Here is a 27,475-nt window from a genome sequence, read left to right as displayed (position 1 = left end):
GGCACACACTTGTGCGTGTCCCGAATGCTTCAGTGATCCTGTTCCTCTAACAGAGCCACATAGGAGATTTTGAAACTGCAACTCAGAAGACTCCATACGCATGTAAAGGTATTTTTTTGGACATGGTCATTTTGTCACTTGGTTGTAAACTGAGTGACAGGTAATAAACTCACAAAGGAAGGCTTAGGCAACCAGGTGAGGAAAATGCAGAAATGGACCCCTTCCACGTCCAGAAATTGGCTCCTCTGCCAGTGCTAGCACAGGTAGGGTTGGGGATGAGGTGAATCTTTTCCTTTCTTCCACCTTTATCTCCTTCTGTACAAAGTGAGAATAGGAACATCTGCTTTTCTGACAAAGGTATTTTGCTCGTGCTTGAAAAATGCCTGGACGGTGCAAAGTGATAGATGTTGCTGGAGTGACAACGTGTTGCAGGAACAGACAAGCCGGGCCATGGCCGGCCTCCCACTCCCCCGGAAGTGGTGCCCTCGGGGGCTCTGCTTGGCCCCGGGCACCAGACCTGCTCACATGCCCTTCTCCCTTCTACACAAATAATCTATCACTAAAATGAGGAAGAGACATAGGTGACGGTGTGTGCCAGGAGCAAATGCTGCAGCCAGGAGGACCAGGGCCGCCGCAGTGCATAGGCAGCCTCATACACAGGACTCGGAAGGCCTGCTTGGTACGATGGAAAGGCTCACACAGTAGCGAGCTGCAACTTATTTCCCACTAAGAACTTTTCATTAATGAAGGCTTTCATCTCTCCAAATACATTAATCAAGGCTTTCATTTGTTAAAAAATAAGCCATCCAAAGAAAGAAGCATCTGGAAGAGAAAATATTGCATCTATCTCTTTAAGATCTGGGGGTGACAGTAAAGAGAGATACATTGTTAAGGTATTTCTATAGAAATTCTTAAGATAGATTTAAATTCATGAAATGAATAGATCACAGGCTAACCAATCTATTATCTTGGCCACCTTGACAATTGATATAGATCAATCTGGTTTTAGCTAGAGCTTTTAATTGGGTTTTGTTTTGTTTTTTAAGACTGTGGTTTCAGATCAGGATCATCTGAGCCACAGCTGAATTCATCCACTCTTTACTAAACTCCCTCTCTGATAACAACAACTAACATTTATTGCATGTTTAGTATATGTGCCAGGCACCATGCTAGCACTTTACATGCATTGACACATTCAGTGCCTAGGACAGCCTTGCAAGGTAGGGTTCATGATTGTCCCTAGTTTACAGATGATGAAATGAGGAACTTGGCCAGGGCTACCTAGCACATAGGGGCAGAGTCAGGACTGGATTTGCACATGGAATCCAGTTATCCATAGTACGCAAAAGTGTGTATGTGTGTGTATTCAGGTATTCAGAGCTGTGGTACTTTAGAAATGTGGGTGACCATTTCTAAAACTTCAGGAAGAAGGGACAGTCAATGTACACAGGCTGACCATCCTAACAGCCAACGCAGGTCCGGTCCATTTGGTTTTACTTACCTACATCTGGAATAATGAAAATTTAACAAGCTGAAGCTCCTTGGTACGACCCTTAGGTGTATTTGTCTGCATGCTGTATAAAACTACGTATATTTTTCATTTAGCTTATCGAATTTATTGGCATAAAGGGGTTCATAATGTTCTCTTATTACTCTTTTGATATGTGTAGGATCTGTAGTAATGTTCCCTCTTGAACTCTTATGCTTTGTCATCTTTCCTCAACCTTGGTTTGAGAATTTTGCTGTACGTTTTAAGGAATCAAATTTGGCTTTGTCTTCTATTTTATTGACTTCCACCATAAGTTAACAAGTGTTCTCAAGAACAAGCAAAGGTAACATATAATGAAAAACATCAGAGAAGTAGTTAGTTTCCTCCACAAGGAGACTGACAAAAGATGAAGAGAGAACATTGTGGGATAATGTGAATATTCTTTATAATTATTTAAATGTTGGTTTCATAGTTGCATACATTTGTCAAAATACATCATGTACACTTAAGATCTCTGTGTTTTAATGTTTATAAATTAAATCTCAAGAAAAGAAAAAACAAAACTACGTATATTAACAAAGGCTTCTTAATGCCCCACACCAGTCTTTGACAAACTCCATCCTTGAACCTGATTTAATATTGCTGGTTTCTGATTTAATACCAAAAATAATTCCAACCCAATAAATCCATTTAGAGAGGAAGACTGAGAAAAAGGGCCAGGCTGTGAGTGTGTCTTCATGCTCTGATATTACAGATAGGAGTTTAATCAGACATGACGTTTTCACTCCATTTCCGTACTCAGTGTCAACGGGACCATCTCTTTCCCTGTGACAGGGATGATGTTAATTTCTCCCGAGTCACGTGTGAAGTGACCAGGGGAAGAAACACAATCAATCCACCCCGAAATTGGTAGTGGAATGGAAATACCACAGAAGCTGCTGAGAGCTAAGGTTTGGACAACATCTATTCTGCTTGGCGCTGAGAAGAAATTGTTTTAAAAGAGAGGAAAGGGGAGAAGGATAAAATGGAAATCTAATTTTGAGAAATAAGGATTAAAGATTCTATTACTCATGCTGTTTTCGCTGTATATGTTGAGTTAACAACATGTGATTTTACTGGGTGAAAATGTGGGCCCCATGCAAGGCGAGCATGGTGCAGATCAATCCCCACGGTGACAGTAATGAGTGAGGGTTAGTGTCTGGTCGGTGTGAGGCTGTAAACAGTCCTGGGTTTGGAGCTGGTATAATAAGTGGAGATTGTTCCTGGACTTACTGGGGAGCACAGATAGTTTCTGCCACAGGAAAAGCAACCACCCCCAAGGCAGAGAGGCGCGGCATCGCTATCTCCTTGCTTATGTACTTGTAATGTGCGAATTGGGGGCCCCAAAGTGCAGAGTCCCGGCAGGGGGCAGGACTGCAAGCTCCTCCGAGCTGGCTGCCTGCCTCCTTTTATTTATGTACTTATTTATCCTGTCTACACGCAGTTCTGTCAATACTTGCCAAGTCAGTGTTTCTGCCCGCCCACCCCATTCCCTTCCCAAGGGTGAGGGGTCAAGGGAGGAGAAACCAGCTAGGAAGTTAAGCAAAGGAAACCCTGAGAATCCCAGGTGTGGATCAATCCGTTGTGATGGGACTAGGAGGAGACAAAACAGGTAATAAACTCATTTCTGAGCTCTGTAATGAGTCACCATCAATGCCACCCTCACCAAGCCTGAGGTCAGGCAGCGAAAGACAGGTGGAATGCAAGGGGAGAGAGGTAGCCCGTTCATCTAAATCTCAGAGTGGTGTTAGCTGGCCAGGAAAAACGGGTTTAACTTCCACACAATCTGGTGTCCTGGACTGTAAAGAAAAGAAAAAGGGCTTTTACTCTTTCAAAGCTGTCGCTGGCTATTGGCTACACACATTCTAAAACTAATGACCTGCTCACTGCCTAGTATTTACCATTGAAAAGCCTGCGTATTATCATTAGAGTGAAGATCGGATCAGGCAAGAATCATCCATGGATGCGAAATCTAAAGGAAATTTCCATGCTGGGCAAGATATTTGCATGGTCTTAAAATGCCTACCCACAACGAAGTGAGAGAGTGGCATGGACATATATACACTACCAAAGGTAAAATAGATAGCTAGTGGGAAGCAGCTGCATAGCACAGGGAGATCAGCTCGGTGCTTTGTGACCACCTAGAGGGGTGGGATAGGGAGGGCGGGAGGGAGATGCAAGAGGGAGGGGATATGGGGATATGGGGATATATGTATACGTATAGCTGATTCACTTTGTTATACAGCAGAAACTAACACACCACTGTAAAGCAATTATACTCCAATAAAGATGCTAAAAAAAAAATGCCTACCCACAGACTGCTTATTAGTTGCAAGGGGAAATATGGTAATTATAAAATGGAGAAACCAGAAAGTATCTTGACTGAGTGACCACAAGTAACATCACCAAGGAGGGAAGGTGCCCATGGTTTGCCTCTGGATGTACCACAACTTCCCCCAGGGAACATTTCGGCCGAGAATGCGTAGCCTGCTTCCAACCAGGAGGAAGCATCTGACAAAATGAGAAATGTTCCATTAAAAAAAGATGGAGGCCTGTATTCCTTAAAAATGCCAATGTCAAAAGGGCAAAGAAAGGCTCTGGAAATGTTCTAGATTAAAGGAGGCTAAGGAGATATGACAACTAATTGCAATATTTGACCCTAGACTGGATCTTGTATTGAGGGGGAAAATGCTATAATGGCCTCTATTGGGCCAATTAACAAAATTAAAATGTGGATGCTAGGTTAGACAAAAATATTGTGACAACGTTAAATTTCCTGAAGCTGATAGTGGTACTGTGGTTATGTAAGAAAATATCCCTGTGTTAAGAATACACTCAGAAGTATTTAGGGATAAAGGACCATAATATATGTAAATTACCCTTAAATGGTCCAGAAAAACTAGTCTGAGCATATATACATTTACATATATCATATTGGAGAGTATAAGTATATGTACATGTAAAGAGAGCACAAATAATATAGCAAGTGGGATAAAATGTTAACAATGGGTAAATATGGCCAGAGACTTTATGGTGTCCTTTATACTATCCTAATTCTTGCAAGTTTTCTGTAAGTTTGAAATTATTTCCAAATAAAAAATTTGTTTTAATGTTTAAGCCTTCAAGTCAGCACTGCATCTTCCTTGCTTATTTCATTTGAATAGATGCTCAAATCACAGGAAATTACACAGAGATGTGTTGGTGCATTTTACTTACTTGCAGTTTATCTGTTCTACCAGAAGCAACACATCCTGGACTTGAAATCTTCCCCAATCACTAACCGATAAAGCACTGTCCTAACAAATTTTCGTGCATAAACGAAAGACAATAAAACAAAACTGCATGCTACCTTAAGCCAAATACTTTTCAACATTGGGATTCTAAAGCAATTCTACTGTACATCTAGAAATTTCCAGTTATGCTCAAATATATCTTCCTGTAGTATCCCAACACAGAAAGAAAGTATCCAATAGATGGCATTCTGAAAATATTCAACCTAAGATATACAACACAGTTTGCAGAAACATATTATTGTAAGTTATATTATGACTTCTCTTTTATTTAATTAACAATGTTTGCAATATCTCTCTACGAACAGCCCACAAATATCTAAGCAGTTGGCAACTCAATCTAAACTTTTACTTCGTTACAGTGCCTGAATAAAAATCTTGCACTTCTATTTGACCTCTTTCTGATCTCACAATTTGATGAAGAGATTCTGATTTACCAAAACTTGCAGCCAATTAGGCTAAGAGGAAGGGGCTGTTGTCCCCAGGAAGCACCTGCTCTTCACCCACATAGTAGCTTTTTTCAGCCCCCTATCAGTTGTTTAGAATGGTGGGATTTGTATATACCCTACTATGTGTAAAATAGATAACTAATGAGAACCTACTATATAGCACAGGGAACTCTACTTGGTGCCCTGTGGTGACCTAAATGGGAAGGAAATCCAGAAAAGAGGGGACATATGTATACGTATGGCTGACTCACTTTGCTGTACAGCAGAAACTGATACAGCAGTGTAAAGCAGCTACACTCCAATTAAAAAAAATTTTTTTTTAAAAAGAATGGCGGGATTTGGTTAACCTATTACAAACACCTACTCATTGCAGCTTGAGTGGTGAAAGGAAGAAAATCAGGTAGAAAGATGAGTTTTAAGGGGACCCAGCTGAAGTCCTGGGGTGTTTTCCAGAGCTCCTTCTCCTGGTGGGTCCTGAACCCCAAACTATTCCCCAACACTTGTGAAAGACTGCTGTGGTTTTACCCAGCCCTCAGCCACCACTTTCTGCTCAGCCCCTCGGCCTCCTAGCTGCCACTTCAGTAAGCAAGTGCCCGGCATTCAATGTCAGGTTCACCTCTCTGGACTTCCCCTCCCTCCAGGATCTTGGTCCCTCAAGACCTTGCTGTCTCAGTGTTTTCCAGTGCCTGCAAACAAATGATTGTTGACATTTGTCCACCTGTTCTACTCATTCTCACCAGGAGGGTGGGGCTAAAATAAGATGGTCTGCCATTGTTGGATGTGTCAATATAATTATTAAGGGGACAAAGGAGGATACAAAACTTGGCTAAGGAGAAATTTGAGTTTTCTTAGTAGGACAATTATGAAAGAGAGTTAAAGATAGGCCTTTTATAGACATAGAAGCAAATTTAGCCTTAACAAAAAAGACTTGGAAGAATGTAGTCCATTAATCAGCAAGTGACCTTTCTTCTTCACACTTTTCCTCCTTTAAACGCTAAGTGATGCCTTTTGCCCCTACTTAACTTTGCAGCCCCAAGGAGAGAAAGAGGACCTCAGTGAGTTAAAGCAGTTTTTCCAACTGCATTCTGTGGATAATAAAAGTAAACATTGCACAGCATGGGAAGCAAGGAGATAGCATTTATGGAGCACTTACTGCATGCCAGGCACTGTGGAAGCACTTCACTTTTAATCCTGACCATGACCCTTAAAGTAGGCACCATTATTACCTCCATTTTACAGAGGAAGAAATTGAGAAAGTAACTTGTCCAGAGTCACACAACGAATAAGTGGCAAAGCTGGAATAAGAGCCCGAGGAGGGCTTCCCTGGTGGCGCAGTGGTTGAGAATCTGCCTGCTAATGCAGGGGACACGGGTTCGAGCCCTGGTCTGGGAAGATCACACATGCCTCGGAGCAACTAAGCCCGTGAGCCACAACTACTGAGCCTGCGCGTCTGGAGCCTGTGCTCCGCAACAAGAGAGGCCACGATAGTGAGAAGCCCACGCACCGCGATGAAGAGTGGCCCCCGCGTGCCACAACTAGAGAAAGTCCTAGCACAGAAACAAAGACCCAACATAGCAATCAATCAATCAATCAATCAATCTTTAAAAAAAAAAAAAAAAGAGCCCGAGGAATCAACTGTGAGTTTGACAGAGCTTTACACACTGCAAAGCACTCTTCAAGAGTTGCACGGCCTGGCTGCAGAGCTTGGAGCCAAAGAAGCTGAGATGAGCACAGCCCTTGTCTTGTAAAGGTGAAATACCTACATTTTGGTCTCTGTCAGCTGGTGCCCTTCACTACAGCCCCACCTGTGCTTGACCTCAGCTTCCCTTGCTGCTGGCTCCCAGCCCATGGTCATCACTTGTCTCTTCGACCTTCCAGAAACAAGGAAGGAAGTGGCATTTGACGCCTTCCGCACCAGATGCTGGGATTGGCCCTTCACACCCTTTATCTCATTTAATCATCACAGCCTCTCTGTGAGGTTGGTTTTATTATCTCTATTTAATGGTTGAGGAAACAAGGGCCCAAAACTGCTCAATAGCTTGCTTCTGTCTGCCTCCAGAGCCTCTAATCTTTTCACTAAATTGTGCTGATTCCACTCTTGATCTGAAAGACAAAGGCTGTAGGTAAGATTTCACTACGAAACATTTCTCAGGTGCTTTAAAATCAGGATCTCAAAAAATAAGAGGCCAGGTCCTTGACCGGTGGTAGATTCTCCTGGAAAAACCCCTTTCAAAGTGAGCTTTTCTTTTGTAAATTAAAATCTTCTGAAAAATAGTGAATCCTGCCAAACCTCCAAAGAGAGTAGTTTCACCTAAAATTCACCTAAGAAGTGTCTTTATCTCTATTTCAACAAATGATTGAAAACCAAAGATTGGTATGAGACATGCTACATCACATTGGCTAGAAGAATACAAAATTTCAGGAGTGTTGGGTCTGAATTCTCCCTGGAGAGAGGGCATGCATCTTTCCTCTCTCCCAAGTTTCCAGAATGGCCCCAGGGAAAAGGGTGGCTGCTCTGAAGTGTGAGGGACAGCTCGGGTTCGTTCCACAGCTGGCAGATGTCAAGATTCCCCTCTCAGGAGACTGAGAAGTAACTGAACAAATGTAAAGAAATGGGAATTAAACTCTTTTCATGCCTGGTTATAATGAGTGATGTCTGGGGACTCTTTGACAAGGAAATGAAAAATCTTCTACGTTTCATGGTTTAGTGAAAAGAACACTAACTTCCAAACCAAGGGCTGGCTCAGCCTCTTACCAGCTGTGTGTCCTTGAACAATTTGCTTAACCTCTCTGTGCTTCCATACTTTCACTGGTATTACTCTCGCTTGAGGATACATGAGGATGCAGGTGAAAGGGCCTGGGATGTATGTTGGCCCATACCCTCCCTTCCTTATTCTCTCCTCTCAGAAGAGCGGCCCTGGGGTCCCTAAAGCAGTTGTTCTCAAACACTGGTGTGCAAAGAATCACCCAGGACACTTTTTCAAGCAAACATTCCCTTGCTCTGGTGCAGTAGGTCAGAGGTGAGATTGAAACGCCTGCAGTCCCACTACTGGTCAATTTCTAAAACCCACTTTGAGGAACACTGCCCAAGGCCTTTCTAGCATTGCCCCTCTTGGGGCCAAAACTACTCTTGAATTGTACCTCTCCAAATTAAACACGTGACCCAACATTTTCTCCTTTCCTTATGCAGTAGATGCTACCTATCAGCGGGTTCCAGAACCACAGATTCAATCAACCATGGATCGAAAATATTCGGGAGAAGAAAATTTCCAGAAAGTTCCAAAAAGCAAAACTTGAATTTGATGTACACAGACAGCTACTTATATAACATTTACATTGTATTTACAACTATTTACATAGCATTTACATTGTATTAGGTATTATAAGTAATCTAGAGATGATTTAAAGTATACCAGAGGATGTGCGTAGGTTATACGTAAATGCTATGCCATTTTATATAAGGCATCCTGAGCATCCGAGGATTTTGGTATTGGGGCAGTCCTGGAACCAGTCCCTCGTGGATACCAGGGCAGCTATATACCTGTCTGCATTGGTCAGGGTGCCCAGCAGTCCCTGCTTGCTTCATTCTGGAGTGTTTGCTGTGACATTAGGGCATACTGGCCAGCAGAGTGTACTGCCAGTTCCATAGCACCCTCCCTGGCTGGCCAGATTTATGCCACTATCAGCAGCTTCCAAAAACCTAAATCATGCCTTAGACAGTCTGAGTAAAGGGGACCTTGAGGCAGAAGAAGTTAAGTGGGAAGTGGAATCACTTCATGGCAATTAAAGTGCTTTGAAATGACTTTAAGTTCTTTTTTTAAATAAATTTATTCATTTTATTTATTTATTTTATTTTTGGCTGCGTTGGGTCTTCGTTGCTGTGCACGGGCTTTCTCTAGTTGTGGCGAGCGGGGGCTACTCTTCGTTGGGGTGCGCGGGCTTCTCATTGCAGTGGCTTCTCTTGTTGCGGAGCACAGGCTCTAGGTGCGCGGGCTTCAGTAGTTGTGGCTCGCGGGCTCTAGAGCGCAGGCTTAGTAGTTGTGGCTCATGGGCTTAGTTGCTCCGAGGCATGTGGGATCTTCCCGGGCCAGGGCTCGAACCCGTGTCCCCTGCATTGGCAGATGGATTCTTAACCACTGCGCCACCAGGGAAGCCCCTCTCCTAAGCATTTTAAAGAAATCTTATTACCCACCTTAATGCCTGTGATGTTTTGCTGATATTGCTATTTAGGAAATATACGTATACATGTTAGTGAAAACCTAGGGTTATCTGGATCATCAAATTCCATACGCAAAATCTGTATTTCATATTGGCCAAAGATGTTTGTTGTTATTTGCGTAACGAAAAAAGGCTGGTAAATTAACATGGTTGACCTCACGGACTTCCTCTTTCTTCCATTCCCTGCTAACTGGTGAGAATGAAACAGTAGCGAGTCCACAACAAGCACAGGAAGATGACGCTGAAGAGGAAGAAGGGAGCCAGGCAGAGAATGTCGGAGACTAGATTCCTCCTTATTACAAAAGCAACATGCACGGTGTTTCTGTGTGTGCAGCTGCAGAACAGCTACCGATCTTGCGTGTATTTCCAGATCCTCATCTTGACTGGGAATTAAATCAAGGCACTGCAGCCAGCAGCACAAACCGAAAGAGACCATGTAAAATCTTAGCTGTGGGTGCAAACGCTCCAACCACTCACTTATCTGCTGTTGAGCAGTGCCCTCCATCGTGGATTGTTCTCAGCTCCATCTGATCTATGGGTCAGCTGGTCAACTGCTCTGTGATGATTAACTCAGGAGTCTAATCAGTGTCTATGACAAGGAAATGCAGTGGTCCTATCAATGAAAACCAAAAGCCCCTGTAAGACTCACTTAAGTCACATACAGTCTGTCTCATAATAACTAAGAATTTCTCTTCCTCTCTTTCTCCCTCTTCCTCCTCCCTCCCTTCTTCTCTTTTTCTCTCTCGTATTCACACACACACACACTACTTTTCCAACAGAACTTCCTCTGGTTCTGAAATACCAAAATCAACACCAACTACTTCTCTTTTGTTCACCCCCAGTGCCTTCTCACATCCATTCCTGAAATAATACCCTAAAGTCATCACTTGTTGCTGCAGGACAAAGGCATAGCATGAAAAAGAAAAGAAAATGAGGACTGAGTTCTCTGAAAATCTCAGATGCCCGCTGAACTAAGCCATCTATGCATCTTAGTCAAGAGCAGCGCTCCCCCTAATGGCCGTCCCAGGAAGCGGATAAAACGGAGAACCGGAAGTTTCATACAGTCCTGTATTTCCAAAAACGTAAAACAAAGCAAGCCACTTCTCAAATGCTAATCTTGTTCAAGATAATCTTGCACTCCTTACACCCTCTCACCTCTACCCACAAACTCCCATACCATCCCCAGCAGGTTCTGTGTTAGAATCCCACTTGTCAAGGCCACCTGGTGGGGTGCCCCTGTCCCCCAAGTAAGGCTCATGCCTGGAGCGCAGTGAAGAGCTTTCACAATGAACCTGGCTCTGAAGGCGTCTCCTTGTCATAAATGCCAGACTGTCACAGTGGACTCAGGGGAGCCGTTTGAAAAATTATGTTTTTGGTCCTGAATTAAAGGACTGCCTTCCTCCTGAAGGCCAGCTGTTGGCTGACTCCAGTGCCAAGAAGACACTCTTCTAAGTGTCCTCCTGCGTTCCTCTAAATCATCGCTAATCCTCTGGCTGAGAAGCAGCCGGCAAGCCTCACAGCGGGGGTTGTTTGCTCACTGATAGGGCCCTGCTATCTGCTCTGCTCAGGAGCACCTTGAGAACCAAAGAAGACGCAGAGCTCTCTGAACACCGGACAAGGGCAGCTTCCACATCGAAGGAAAATGAGTGTCATTTACTGAAGCTGACAAAAGCCTCCAAGGCACTCAGGGTCTCACTCCAGGCAGAAGAGACGAGGATGTGGCCCCCATCCAACCCTCCTCAGCCCTTCACCCTCCTTCAGACTTGACTGCAGTCAGGTCTACGGGACCCGAGCCCTGCCCAGCGCCCCCATATCCCATGCCCAGGTATTGGGTATTATCCCCAGACCTCCTTCTCCACTCATGCCCTCACAGAACATTTAGAACAGTCACCTGCTTCTGGACCTGCCATTAGGATACAACACGACTAATGCACTAATCCAGAGGTGGCAAACTGGAGGCCCATGAGCCCGGCCCAAATCAGGGCGGCCAAAGAGGTTTTGTAAGACCATGCAGTGTTTCCAGAAATTCTGAATTAATTATCAACATTTTAAAAATCAGGCTATTTCAGGCATTAATCTTTTCAAAAGGAAGGCAAACGGCTGCCTGGACCTCAGTCCTACACACTCGCAGGGGCCGGGCCGCAGCTGGCCCGCCACTCCTGTCCAGCGCCACCGCAGTCAGCAGCCCTCTCGCAAGCTACTGGCCTGGCCCCTGAGGCACTGTGTTTGCAACCATGAATTAATCAGATATATAACACATTAACACAGATTAGTTTATTTGGCGCCTCTCCCAGGTAACATCTTCACCCAGTTAAAATGCCTGTCTACAGAAGATTCCTAAGAAGTGATTCTAATGAAATCTGATCATGAGAAAGTCAAAGGGGGAAAATAGTCTAGGTTCATAAGGCTTTTCAGCACCCTTCTAATTTCTCAGTGACAGTTGGGCATTTGCCAAATCTCCAACATAGGACCCACTTTGTACTATCTGGTGGATTTGGTCAAATTAGTTCCGCTGGAACTAAAAATAGAGAACACAGAGTAACCCTAAGTCCTTTTTAAAACAAAGCAGACTCTGCATAAATAAATACAAAATGTTGAGAGGGGCCTGAAAATAAACTTAGGTCCAGGGCCTAAAAGAAATCAGGATAATTTATTTGTGTCTTTTTTGTGTTTTCCTTCTGATTGGTTTTTAACGGAAGTCACATTCGTAGAATAACTCAGAGATGTTGTCTTCAGGCAAATGCTGTGTTTTCAGCTAAGAAAAAGAATCTGGGCAGGCCAGGAGTTATCAGAATGTCAGTCACTGGGGTTCAAGTGCAGACAGCCAATGTAAAATTTTCAGAGTAAGTAGAACTTTGAAAATTATGTTAGAAAAGAAACTGCAAAACTACTGTTTTATGTTTTTTTTGGGGGGGGTTGTCTGTTTGTTTTGTTTTTTTAAAGTAAGAGTTTGGTTGGGTGGATTTATTTACTCAGTTGATAGAAATAAAGAGATAGGTACATATAGACATAGATATTATACTATATAGGAAATACAAGTCCTACATCAGAATGTATGCCCTGAGGACAGAATCTACCAAAATTTATTGTCTCCCTATAAGTCTCCAGCCCAGAACTCAACACCCCAGGAGCAGCTAAATACTTGATGCCTGACTGTGTCCATGAAGCCATGTTTCTCAGCCTATTATTATACTACCACTTGTCCTATTTTACCTGAAGGACTTTTCCAATTAGAATGTTGTAATCGGAAGTTAATCAGGCAGAACATTCATAATACTGCCTATAATTTTACCAGAAAAAAAATTTACTTAGATATTAGATTTTTTTAGTCTCTCTACTTTTCACAGCTTTATAGCATTGAGTTTTGAGTTTTTAAATTAAACACAAAATTTTTAAATATAGTTATAGAAATGCTATAAAATATTTTTCATAAAAATAACTAGAAAGTTATTCTTGATTTTTTAAAAATACCTTTTTAGAATCCTCATCTTGGGTAAAACCTTCATTTTATCAGATAATTGTTTGTAATTTTATCAAAAGTAAGCAAAACCAACAAAAAACTGTTCATTGGAAATGTAATTTTTTTAAAAGATGAATAATTCAGCTTCTACATCTTCCAAAACAGCTATGGGAGATACATGGAGCAGTCATAATCATAAGAGAAACCTTAAAACACTAAGTTAAAGATAACAAAGTCTTAGACAATACCAGAAACTTAGATATTATCTGTTCAACACTCAACTCAGATGAGGAAGCTGAAGCAGTAAACGCTGAAGTGAATTGTCTGAAAAGTTACACCTCTTCTTGAAAACAAAACCAGGGATAACTTTGGGTCTGTGCTACTCATCACTCCAGACGTCCTTCCTTGATTAGCAAGTGAAGTTCGACCATGTTGAATATTCTGCATTAAGTTAAGGTGACCGGGACAGTGAATAAAGGAACATCCCCTTCCCAATGAATTCCAATCTGTCGTATGATAAGAATTCACTGACTGCATCCGACAGCCTTTTAGAAACATGAGCACTTGTTTATGCAACTGATATTTGTTGCCACACTCACCAGTATGCACAGGGCCCCTGACTAGGAGCTGAAAGAATGACAAAAGAAATGGAAAATTCTTCTCTGCCCTTCTGAAGCTTACAATCCTTAAAGTGTACTCCTCCTTAAAGGAGATAAGAAGTACACGTGTTAAATAATTAGCAGACATTGCCAAATATCACACCAAATCACGGGTAGGACAAAGTGTCAGAGGATTAACTAAAGAACAAGACCAAATGTGGATGGGATGCATCAGGAGATGCCCTTCAGCCAAGGGGATGCTTGCATTAGGCTCTGTTAAGCCCTGAAGGTGCCACCAACTGGGTGGTATGAACCCCCCCATTGGGGCCCTAGCCTGAGCGGAGACCCCCCCCCTGTCTTGGCCAGGGAGTTTCTTTTTAACCTTCTGAATCACGCAGCCAAAAAAAGAAACCAAAGCTGAGATCGAGCAGGGCAAGCTTTATTCGAAGGCCAGAGAATAGAGAAGCGGGAACTTAGTTCAAAAATCAACTTCTCAGCCGGGGTGCAATTGAGACAAGGTTTAAAGGCAAGGCTAATGGAAAGGAGGCAGAAGTATTGGTTTTCTGGGAATCGGCAGGGTTCTTCCGGGAACTGGGACACCACCTCTTTTCTGTCCTCGTATGGTCCTTTGGCATCTGGTCAGCAGCCCGTCAAACCATCACGGCACGGCAGGCGGAGATCTTACTATTACAATGAGACGTTAACGGGCTGCAGGGCAAGGTTGGTCCCACTTTTGGAGCTGAACCAGCTTGCACCAGCTTCCTCGTGGTTAGACTCTCTTATTCCTGTGCTGTGAGCACAGCTAGAGGATCTGGCTGGTGGTGGTTTGCTGAACATTTCCCCAGAGGGAGGGGCAGGGGTATGGTTCTGGGTCAACAGCCTTGGTCACAAGGAGAGGAGGAAAGAGGAAGGGAGGGGAAAGCAGTCTTTCAAAAGACAGCCCCGGTGCAGTAAGATATCTCTGACTAATCTGCTTTACCCCTTAAATTCACTGCCGTAAACAACTGCAGGTTCTTCAAAGAATCATAAAGCACCTCCTAACCTTGACCCATAGCGGTCTCTGGCCCTTTTGACGCCACTTCTCCCTCGCACGTGCAGAAAGCAGCACGCTCTTGGCCCCTTTTGGCGCCAGCCAGGCCTCTGTATGACACTTTAACAGAGCGTGCAACTGTGAGACTGGTAACATGTTTCTGGGAAGACCTGGTCCCCAGATCCAAATTAGTGCTCCTGGTTACAGACAACTGCCCAGTTACCCTCGGGGCTTGGGGGAGAGGGTTGATTTGCAGAAGATCCCCTCCCCTGGAAAGGCACATTGGTCCCTCCGCACTGGAACAGAGTCTGAACCCTCCATTGTGGCGTCCGGACCCCCTAAGCCAGCTCCACAGCCCCTCGCATAGGAAAATGGCACTGCTCAGTAATGACCATGTGACGGGCACTGTACCTACACAAGCTCACTTAATCCTCAAAGCAACACTGCAAGGTGGATATCGTCCTCTTTGTTTATCACCTACAGAAACAAGGCTCACGGGGCTGCAGTAACCAGCCCTGCATGGCACCAGAAGTTAGTATTAAGGCTGGAATGTGAAGTCAGGTGGTCCTGAGCACCAAAGCCCAGGCTTGAATAATCATCGTGGCCTCCCTGGGGGTCACTCAAGGTGGAAATGGAGCTAGAGCAGCTCCTTTATGTCAGAGCTCGGCTCTTCACTAAACCTGAAGGGGCTGGTGTCAATGAGTGGCCGAGTGACTCAGGAAGTGAGGTTCCTGCTGATTCCAGTGATGGTTAGACCCAGAGGAAGCCTGACAAACTGTGAACTCTTGAAGGTGAGGACCACATCATTGTTCCATCCCCTGTGGCACTCGGGAAGGGACCTTTCTTTTCCATCCACCATCCTCAATAGTTAGGTAAAATAATGACCCATCTCCAAACATGTGCTTTGTTGTATACTTATTTCATCCATATAATCCTTTCAATTTGCCTTTTTTTCCCCCTCTTTTTTTACTGGAAGGGGACAAGATGGTGGTAATTGGCTGAAATTTGACTTCAAGACCACTGTCAGAAAAGGTCATATCTGGTGTCATGGGTGCTATAAACAAGTCGTGGTCAGCAATTTCTGGTGTGGTAAAGTTCTGTGGTAGAATGAGGGACACATCGGTCATTCATAGAGTCTGTCCTGAGCAAAATGTTCTTTCTTTCCTTGGAATGGATCTTTGAATTCAATATGGCTTCTGGTTCAAGCTTTCTTGGCCCTGTCCCCCAGTCACCAGGCAGGTGGATGGGTACCGGTGTATGGTCTGATATTAGATCAACAGGGAGACTGCCATCACAACAAAATTTTGCTTGTTCTGCATACTTTTAGATCATCTTTTTCCTTTCTCCCAAATTCATCACAAAGGAAATGAAAGTCCAAGTACCATGAAAGAGATAACAACGATATTCTACAGATTAAAAATAATGTTTAGAAAATGATAACAAAGTGTTTACAGCTTAACTTTCCACACAGAGATACATGTAAAAACTTATAAAGTTTGGCCCTAAACTGTGCTCCCTTTATGTTTCTAATATTCTGCTCATAAAATCTCTGAAGACCGAGACCCCATGTAGGTACAGTTACTGCTATTTCAGATACAACCTGTAATAAAGTTAATCAGGCACACATTTAACAACATACATGTGGTAATTGTTATGGCACTGCATAGTAATTGGACATTAAGACTAAATGGTTCCCATAAATTATAGAAAAATGGAAAAGCCACATTAGCCCTTCCTCTATACCACTGGTTCCCAAATGCCTGTGCGCAGACCACCTGTATCCACATTATCTGGAGAGCTTTTGAAATTATAAATTCCTGATCCTCCTCCCCCTGGAGAGTCAGATTCAGTACATTTCGGTCTACGGAGAAGCTTTGCACCACACCAAGGCTGTCAAGTTCACATGCCTTCACAAGAAAGGCAAGTAAATGGGGGTATAGGACAATGTCTTTTAACACAAGTAAGTGTGTGTCTAAGAAAGTAAGTATTTCTTCCAAAGGCATTTACATTGAGAATATTTTTTAATACTCTGAGCCACCTCTGCCACCCTTCCCCCACCTCACGCCCCTGGAAAACGGGTCTCTGTACTGAATCGACACTGACAGTTTGCAACCTCCGTGGACTAGATCATAGTGGCCGTACTTAAGGGTTTACTTTTCTTGGTACATGAAGCAGAGACGGTACACAAAAGGATCTTCTGCTGTGTATGGCCATGCCCTTCACACATTGTAGCTAATCCTAAGCCACTGCTAACAACACACATTCACTCATTTCTTCATTCGGTAAGTTTTTACTGGGCGTCTAGTATGTTTCAGGCACCTGCCTCAGCACAGGAAATACAAAAATTGAATAAGACCAGTAGCTCCCAGTTTGGAGGGATAGGTTTCAAAATGATTCTGATGGTCAGAATGGCATGAAAATATTCCTTGAAATCCAAGTGCAAGAACTGATTTCTCACTGTCCGAAGGCTGAGAAAACCAATCTCTCAGAAAATCTATTTGAAGTGTTCCTCCCCAGCAACTGCCCACCCCGCCTCTCACATCCCAATATCGACACAGAGGACAGGCCGACATCTGAAGCTCCAAGGCTCTGTGAAGCAGACGTTACCTCATGCTACATGGCTACGGCTCTCTTGTTCACGGTGGCACCAAGAGAAATGGGGCTCCCAGGACATTCCATCCTGCCAGCCGTCTGATGATGTATTTGAAATGCCCATTTCTGGGGCTCTCCAAATGAGTGACATTTATAAGGTATCCTTCTCTTCCCTGAATCAAAAGATACCGAGATTTCTTTTATCTTCCGCTCCCCCAGCCAGTGTTTAGTGTTTATACGGCCAAAATATTGAGCAAGTCACTCAATTCCATTTCTGTGCTCACTATTTCGCTACAGAAATGCAAACTCCCCTGGGTAATTCCAAGCAGTTTCTTTACCCAGAGATCATCTCTGGCCACAGAGCAGTTCAGCTGCAACCTGCATTGTGTGCGCTGCATTATACTGTAACATTTTCAGAGTCAGGGAAGATTTATTCAGTGATCAACTGCTTCGGCATCCTGAATCACTCCAGAGACAGTCTGTTAAAGAGGGGACCTTGAGGGAGCTGAAAATGTAAGCAAGAAGTGAAATAATCCTCTTTCCCTTTTAACCCCTTAAGCTCTGATAAGGAAATAATATTCGTTTTTTTATATGCTTAGAGGAAAATGTCTAGAAGTAAATTCCTCATATTATGGAGTGCTTATCTGTAGAAGGTAAAATTAAAGGTGATGTTTATTGTCTTCTTTTTGATAATATATATTTTCTACAATAAACTTTAATTCTGTAGTAAGAAAAATATTTTAAGATGCACGTACTGTTATTCAAAAAGTTCTTCCAACGGAGAAAAAAGACATCATCAGCTATCTCAGGAACTAGGTCAGAATTTGGAAGACCAGTATACTATTCACCAAAACAGATAGAGTGGTTACATATAACCAAAAAGCAAAGGCTTACAGAGCTTTTAATATTTGAAATCAATACAAGTCAGGAATTGCTAATAATTTTTATTTAACACTACTCACTAGACAAAAGCTGTTTCAACGTATTCCAATTTGCTTAGAGATTCAGAATGAAAGATATCCCGAGAGGGTGAAAAAACTGGAGTGTCATGTACACAACTCTTTAAGACCCTTCAAAGTGAATATCTAACCTGCCCTCTGAACTCTATGGCAGAAATGGGCAAAAGTGGCCTTGTTGCTAATTGAATGAAAGCCAAAGGGGCAGGTGATGGAATTCGCCACCTACCCCAGTCTGCCTACTTTTGGATCACACAGGTTTGCTGAAGGAAAGAGCGAGCCACAACTTGAATGATCTTTGAACTCAAGATCAAGGTGAAATATATCTCTTACAAGTATAGACCATCTTCCCTCCAATGTCTTACAGTCAGGCTGTATTGTGCACAACTACACAAAAACAAATTTACTCGGTAAGTCAGCTGGGGCATTTGCTTACTTGATGGCAGTTTAATTTCTCTGTCATTTGACCTCACGTGCAAACAGCCAAAACCAAAATGTCTGAGAAAGGACAAACACAAGAAAAAACAGCTACTAATGGACCAGGCTGGGAATACAACAAGCAAAGGACATTCTGAATAAAGACCACCAACTGACTAAAGGGGGTGGGGGGTGGATTTCAGATGGTGATAAACCTTATAAATCACCAGGTATCATCAAACATGCATATATAAAACCACTATAATAACATCTAATCATAACATCCATGGCAGGAAACAATCATTCATGAATTGTGGATATAGTTCAAACTTTTAACATAAAGGATGATCACTTGTTACTTTAAGTTGAAAAAAAAGTCTCACTGTAAAAAAAAAACACTGATTGAGCCTGGGTCCCTATTGTCAACTACAATAGGAATTAAATTTAAACCTACCTATGGATTTCAGATTAACTGTTTTCATATTTATTCACATAATAGCAGAAATGACTAACTAGCTTTGATTATACAGAATAAAAGGCACTCTGTTTAATTAATTCACCATCGGTTTTTACCAGGTGGACATTAGCCAATGTTTGGTCTTTAATTATGATGTGTACAATCAACTCACTCAGAAAGTTTAAAACATCGAAGTCAAAGTTTAATTTTTTTTGTCAGTAGTTGTGAGAAAGAAAAATAAGAGTTGAAAAATGTTTTAAAAACCACAGACAGACAAGGCGAGACAAAAGGAGAAATCTTCATTTCCATAGAATTATTTTATTTTGACCAAATATATACTTCTCTCAGTGCAATTTGCTCTTCAACCATTCTGGGAACCCGCCCTTCCTGTGATGAACAAACTGCACAGTATCTCCTGATCTCGACAGCTGCACCAAGGACGACACTCAAAAATCAATGTGCTCTCTGAAATAGGGTGCAGCAAAGATGTGAAAGCTAGATACATACATTCATGCGGTTTTAGATTTTTTAATCCCTTTAAAGATATGTTTCGCCAGTGTTATCAGATTTGACGTTATTTTCTGTTTTTCTAATCACGTCCCATGATGAGTTTGAGCACCAATTCAAGATTTAAAAACTTTTTAAAGAAAGGAAAAAACAGAAAGAGAGAAGGGAGGTGTTGCTTAGAAAAATGCACACAGGGTCCAGGCTCCTTACCATTTCAAATTCTATCAAATGTCCAGAATGAACCACATACTTCTCTGAAACCACAGAAGACCATCACTGATGAGAATGAGGCCTCTCTCTCTCTCTCTCTGTCTCTGTCTCTGTCTCTCTCTCTCTCTCTCTCTCTCTCACACACACACACACACACAGACACACACACACACAATGAATGAGAGATGTCACCATGAACAATCCCAAAGGCTATGCATTTATTCATTTCTAAATGCTATATAACTTCACTTTAAGGACAATTAAATATGTATTTGCATTAATGAATATATGCTTTTGTGTGATGTGTTCAAGCCAGGGAAACTCTGCAGAGGTTTGCCACCAACTGTACTTCAGATTCTATCAAATCAGATCAAATTTATCCCTTGAAAGACACTCTTGAGTTTCTAGATCTTCCTTATAAATTTCCTACTTCATCAGCATGTTGCTGTGGTGTTTTCTTGTTTGTTTCTTAATTCTTGTCCAAAACAAGCTATTTTGGACACACTTCCTTCTCATATTTGCTCACTTGTGATTTTAACTTCCCTGTAAGTCTGTTAAATAAATAATACATCGTCTTGTCAGCTTTGGCAAATACGTGTAAGTTACAGTGTTTCCTCTTCTTTCCATTGATCCATCTGGCAACCTTCTCATACAGCAGGAACACACAGCAGAGTGAAACTACTCTGAGCAGGGTCCTTAATGGAGAGGCACTGCAGCATTTCACTGTTGGGGTAGCAGCGTTGGGTGACCTGTGGCATCGCCCTCAGTGAAGTGAAAACCATTTCTCTAGCTGTCTTTTCAACTGTGACAGGCCTTAGTCAAAAAACCAGAGAGTGTGACCTGCCAATCACAGGAGTGAGAGGCCCGAGGGCCGTATGTCACCCGATTCTGCAGCCCCTTCTGACTTGCGGTGTAAATAATTCCCAGTCAGCAGGCTCTTCTCACCCACGAGCTGCAGAAACAAGAGTTTTTCCATCTACACTGTAACTTGTTTGGTCACGGACTTGGGTGACTTAAATGTGAAAATCACTTCCCTTGTGGTATCTGTCATTGGTTGAGATAAGTGATTATTGGTCTGCTGGATCCACAGTTCCCCAGAAAAGACTGTTGATCCAAATCCGAGAGAGCAGCAGAATCTGTGTGTGGCACCGGTGGCGTTTTGCCCATCACCACACTCCAGGGAATGTGGCCTGGGAGCAGGGACCACATTGCTCCTTGAATGGAAATCAGCCTGTTAAGATGCTAGGCCTCCACGCAGAGTATCACAGCCTCTCACCATCACTCTTCTAGCTGCCAGCTCCAAGCCTCAACTGAGAAAATGAGGTAAAAATACTGAAACGTAAAAAGCACTACACGGGCTTCCCTGGTGGCGCAGTGGTTGAGAATCTGCCTGCCAATGCAGGGGACACGGGTTCGAGCCCTGGTCTGGGAGGATCCCACATGCCGCGGAGCAACTGGGCCCGTGAGCCACAACTAGTGAGCCTGCGCGTCTGGAGCCTGTGCTCCGCAACAAGAGAGGCCGCGATGGTGAGAGGCCTGTGCACCGCGATGAAGAGTGGCCCCCGCTCACCACAACTAGAGAAAGCCCTCGCACAGAAATGAAGACCAAACACAGCCAAAAATAAATATAAAAAATAAATGAATAAATAAATTAACTTTAAAAAAAAAAAAAAGCACTACACACACATTATTACTGCTTTTACGATTAACGATCGTCATCTCAGACTCTTCACTTTTGCAAGCTGGTACCTGGTATGCTTTTTGCAAACTGGATAAAAGTACCCAGCTTTAGAGAAAACTTTGGCCTTGACCGCCAGAGGGATTTTTGAGACGGCTTCTCCCCACACGTGTCATCCTACTCCTCACATTCACCCCTCAATCTGACTCCCTAACACTGTCTACCAGAATCACCTGGAAAGTTGGTCAAAACACAGATTGCTAGGCCCCCACGTAAGGAGTTTCTGATTCAGCCGATCCAGGGTCAGGCCTGAGAACTGCATTTCTAACAAATTCCTAAGTGATGTTGGCCTTGCTGATCTGGAGACCACTCTTTAAGAATCATAGCTATAAAGGAAGAGCACTTCATTTAGAATATTAAAAGAGGTGTGGGAGATGTAAAAATAAATGAGTTATATGAAGAAAATGTGGATGATGGGAAGAGGGGATCCCAAGTGGTTGTTATTAGAAAATTACCAGCCTGCTGTCATATGTATATATACAGATCCAGTAGTTTTAATCTCATTTAGGGACGGGTGTACCGAGGCTCTAAGTGATTGGGTCATTTGCCCAGTGTCACGAGGCTGGTCTAGCACTAACGGACTAGAACTAAATTTCAGTTCTCCTCTATTCTATGTTTTCCAGTGCAAAACATTGTCAGCAGTTAGGATAGTCACTGTTTTGGACAGGGAAAGAAATTTCACACTTGATCCCTTGCAAGGAAAAGTGGTGCTCAGATAACCCACTGTAGTCACTCAAGTTCAAACAGGAGGACAGAAGAGGAAGCCTCACCAGAAAAAATACTATCCAGAGGTGCACACATAGGTTTTCACAAAATGGCTAATTTATTAACCAGGTTTGGTGACTTAGGCGTCGACCTGGCATTGAGCTTGAAACTCTCTCTTCGCTGTTTTGACTCTACCATCCAGGAGGTACTGGAGTAGCTCGATTCCCTGTATGGTTTTTAGCAGCATCTGCCTTCGGCACGCGTTCCAGTTTGACTTATCCTGGCAGAGACAAAGCCTGCACGTGCCCTGGAAGCCCAGTAAGAGCCAGCATAATCCAGGGCCTTCATTTCCTCGTCTGAAACAGGGAGAGGGTAAGAATCCACAGACATTAAATGGAGATGTGTTGAATTTATTCACTAGTCTAACAAATTCCTTTCTGGCAGCATACATGGATATGGCTTGTGAAATATTGTCTGTATGAGCAGTGAGACGGTTCTAGAAAGGTCTAGAAATAAGTATTTCTATGTGTCTCCAATGAAGTCACCGCTACAAGTACCAGTAATGAAAACAATAATGCTGTCAGATTATTGTTTGGTTAGTACAGATTTGCTATATGTAGAGTCGTTTACCTTTGTCTCACTGGACAGCCAGCAGCAGTAAAAGTACTGAGCTTTAACTTTTCTTTTAATTCACCTGTTGGTCTTAGGAAAGATAGGAAAGTAAGGACAGGAGCCATGGTGTGCTGGGAAATGTTGAACAACCAGCCCTCTGGGGAGGGGTTGCCCTGACTTGTAATGTTTGCCAATTTCTGTGGTGTAAATAATCTGCCGCCGTCCTTTTAAAGCTGTCAGCCATTTAACAACTAACTTGCAAAATTCCTGACAAAAACTGGCTCTCAAGAGTGGCACCACCAGCACACCACTGGGCAGGGAAGAAATCACACATGGCAAAAGTATCCAACTAATGGGATCTTCCCCACCCTGTAGGGGAAAAAAAATGGTGGAGAGGGAAAGGGAAAAAAAACTGTTCTAGAAGTCAGGTAACCTGAATTATAGTTATTTGCCAACAGCCAGATAAGTAAACAGATCTGTTACATACAGAACCAACTAAAATGACACAGAGGACTGCACACGTGAGAGGGCTCTGGCAATTAGTTCACAAAGACTGAAGAGATGCCTCAATTGTCCGCCATGCTATCGTAATACTGGCACGGATTGGTCTAAAGGTCGGCGTCTTCCAATCCTGTGATTCCACAAATTCCACTTGTACGTCAGTTTAAATCACCAAGCACGGTATGATTCAGGGACCTATGCTACCAAGACCTAAAGGGACAGTGTGGTGTGACGAAAAGCACTGACCTAGGATTGGAAAGCCCCAAATATGGTCCTTATTCCTCTACTGAATGACTTTGGGAAGATCATGTTAACTTTTCTAAGTTTCAGTTTGCCTCACCTATAAAGTAAATAATCCCCTAAAGTCCCTTACGACTCTAAAATCCTAGGCTTCCAAGTGGAACTTTTTTTTTTAATCACTCAGTTGTTTTGAGTTTAAAACTATGCTTGCTGCAAAGTGGTGGTGGAAATAAAAACCTGCATGAATTACAACCTGAGTGTCATTAGGGCTTTAGCACAGAAGCTGAGCACACCATGCTGACAGAATTGTCAGTGAGAACCCAAGTCGGGGCAGTGTGGGAAGAGCTCCCCATATCAGCTCCTTGCCTTTTTGGAGTTTCAGTAATGGAGGACGGGGATTTGCCTCTGAACTTCTCCACACCCACCCACTGCAGCTCCTCAGTGGCCTGAACCGCAGACTACACAAATGCAACCCCTCCCCAGAGCCCACTTCACATGTCTAGGGCGGCCTTGCTACTTAAGGTCCACATGGGCTCCTTATCAATATAGACAAGGGTCCCTGTGGCATGAAGTGCTAAGTTTACAAGATGAGCTGGAACAACCTTTTTATTACTCCAACTAGAAGTTAAATTATTAAAAGTTCTGTGCCTATTGCAAATAACACTGTTCCACTCATTATGTGATCCATTCTTGAACCTGCTGGGAAGTGTTCCAGAAACTTCTCCCTAATGAATTGTGAGTGTGGGGGTGGGGGTGTGACAGACAGACAAACAGAGAGATTGGGAGGGGGGAGGAAATGGGGTAGAAATAGGGTATGGAGAGCTGGGTAAAGGAGCCTATGAGCTTGTGTGTACATAGATACGGTTCACAGAAAAGTGACCAACAAATGATTTTAAAAGAGGGTTTGGGTCAGAATTCTAGCTTGCTCTGAACATTCAAAGCCACAGCGTTAATCTAGAGTTTCTCAGGTATTACTAATTTGTGACTTAAAACTGTTAATTATTGAAGGTTGATGTAACAATATCTTGCCTTCCTGATTCAACATCAAACAATCAAATCTCAAAACTGATACTTCTGAAACAAGGAAAATTAACACCGCATGGAGCATCACGATCGAGATTATGCTCTAACCAGCCCTGTAAAACCACAGAATGAGACAGGATACAAGAAGACAAGAGCGAGGGGAGTTACGGAAGGTGACGTGGCCTCTGAATAAAGGTACAGACTGCAAACTAAAAAGTCAACTTTGGGGGGCTTCCCTGGTGGCGCAGTGGTTGAGAATCCGCCTGCCAATGCAGGGGACACGGGTTCGAGCCCTGGTCTGGGAAGATCCCACATGCCGCGGAGCAGCTGGGCCCGTGAGCCACAACTGCTGAGCCTGCACGTCTGGAGCCTGTGCTCCGCAACAAGAGAGGCCGCGATAGTGAGAGGCCCGCGCACCGCGATGGAGAGTGGCCCCCGCTCGCCGCAACTGGAGAAAACCCTCGCACGGAAACGAAGACCCAACACAGCCATAAATAAATAAATAAATATTTTTTAAAAAAAAAAAGTCAACTTTGGGAACCACGTGCCATGTTTGACTTTCCTGGACCAACAGCAATGATGGAAAAAACAAAAAAAAACTCTAACTTTGAGTCTCTGTGATTATTAATTTTTTTAAGAAAAAAGAACTTTATTTAAATCAGGCCCTGAGCAGGTTGGCTGAACGCGTGGAAACCTTGCTCAGCCCGCAGATGTCTGTCTGAGCTGCCACATGGCAAGAACAAGCCCTGGGGGTCTCAGGAGCCCAGCACAGGACCCGAAACTTCTGATTCTGGTGCTGGATGCAGAACTCCCCATCCCTTTCCAGTTCATTACAAACGCCTATTGTTTGCCGTATTTATCTGCCATCACTGCTGTTTGTTAGTAAATGGAAAGAGAACTGCCAGGACTAAATTTCAGCCTGCCCTCAGAATAGTGCAAAGGCGCTACAGGAATTGCACGACAGATGGTCTTTGAATGATATACAGAACCTCTGCCCTTGGGCCCGCTTTGAAGGAGCTGTTTTGGATTGTTGCTCGGAAGAGTGGGAGGTTGTTGTGTGATATGTGATTATTCCATAATAATTTTAATTATTTTGCCTGTTTTCAAACAATAGTCTCAGCCTTTTTTAATTTTTACACTCACTGAGTTGTGACACGAGCATTCTTTTCTCTGTGTTAGCAGGGATTAAAATCAAGCCCTGTATCCCTTCCCATTTTTCAAATAATCCATGTTTAAATAAATTACCTCGGTCTGGAAAACCAAGTTACGTGGCATCCTCCTGGCACACACACAAGCAAGAAAAAAAAAAATTCCTTATTGGGGAGTCTGGTTTGAGATTGTCGCGGTAACAAGTTTCAAGAAAAGCCTGCTCTTTGCCTCTTTGGAGCAAGGCTCAGGCTAAGGGAGGTTCATTTACATGCATGTGGAGATCCCATCGGATCCGCTCAAAGGTACAGTCCGAGGCAGTCAGACGGCACCCGATGTGCATGTAAATGAAGCTCCCCAAGTGGGGTGCAAGTTTCTAGAGATGGGGAAAATACACCTTCTCTGTCTCATCCAAATCCAGTAGAAACTTCCGAATATTTTTCTAAAGCAGCAGGGGCCAAAGAGAAGCAGATGCTAAACTTTCAAGTCATCCGAATGCACTTCTCCTTACCGGGTAGATTTGTTGGCTGAGCGCTGGCAGACGAGGTTTGGGGCTAGAACGCAGGCTTTCGGTTTCTCGGCCCAGTGGGCAGGCGGGTATCACCCTGCACATCCCAGTGGTTCTGGCATTGGCCTCCAGCTTTTACCTAAAGGAGAACGTCACTCTGGTAAATGCCAGGGGCTGTCTTGAAAGATAAAATCTACAGTGAATGTAAACCACAGGAGAATCAGGGAGTGAGTTAATATTCATAAGGCGGCCTTTTTACCCAACATAAGAATGTGTGGCTTTACCTGGAGGTTGTTGCTTACGAAATTCTCCCCTACGGTTGAATTCTGTGTCCCCAAATAGGCTGTGGTCCCATCCCACAGCCAAGAGCCAAATCAAGCTTTGGATAATTTCTGGGCTGACTAGTCTGGTACCTTGGTAGTAAGAAAGAAATTCTGCGTCCCCTTGGTCTTCAGCTATGTGATATAGTTACCTCGAAAACAGGAATCTCTGGTGAGTGGGGTTACTAGAAAAGAGAAAAAAACAAAACTCTGACCCTGCTATTTGCTAGAGAAATCCCCCATGGAGTCTTAAGTGCTTCCCAACAACTGTGGTTTTAATCCAATAACAGCAGCTCTTCTAACAGAGAGAAACCCAACTCACACAGCACGTAATACCCAAATGAAATTCAGATAACTCCCACTGTGTTGACAAAAAGGATTGGGGAAACGTCCTCTGCTCCTTCCCAAGAAAGACGTGCCTTTGGTGAGATTCAGCCAGCCTACCCTCCCAGAGAACGGCCACCCCGCTTTCTCCCCCAGCAAGGCAAGTGTGCAGAGATTTCTGGTTGTACAAAGCACAAATTCTCAGAAAAAAAAGTATGAATTAATGTTTGGCACCTCAAGGAGCCACAACTACTCGTCTTTGGAGACATGGAGGATCATCTAAGGAGAATTTCCCTGGCTTGCTAGGGTGTGATTGCTTTTGTAAGAACGCTGTTGCTGAAAATTTTCATCAAGGTGTATGATTGGAAGAAGGGCTCTGACAATATCAGCAATCATAAACAACGTGGATCTGTGTTCTCAGCCTATTTGAAATCATGAAACCCCACTTCATACATGTTTACGTGTTATCATCTGTCATTAAGTTTCCTTATAGGTCAGGCCCTGTGCAATGTACTGTATATACATTACCTCTAACACTGACAACAACCGGGAAGGTATTTATTGTCATCAGTATATAATTCAAATGGAAAAAGAGTCTCATGTTGATTGAATGACTTAACAAAGGTAACTCAGAATAAGTAGCCA

Source organism: Balaenoptera musculus, chromosome 12, assembly GCF_009873245.2.
Source record: "Balaenoptera musculus isolate JJ_BM4_2016_0621 chromosome 12, mBalMus1.pri.v3, whole genome shotgun sequence".
Taxonomy (NCBI): Eukaryota; Metazoa; Chordata; class Mammalia; order Artiodactyla; family Balaenopteridae; genus Balaenoptera; species Balaenoptera musculus.
Note: the sequence above shows the minus strand (reverse complement) of the source record.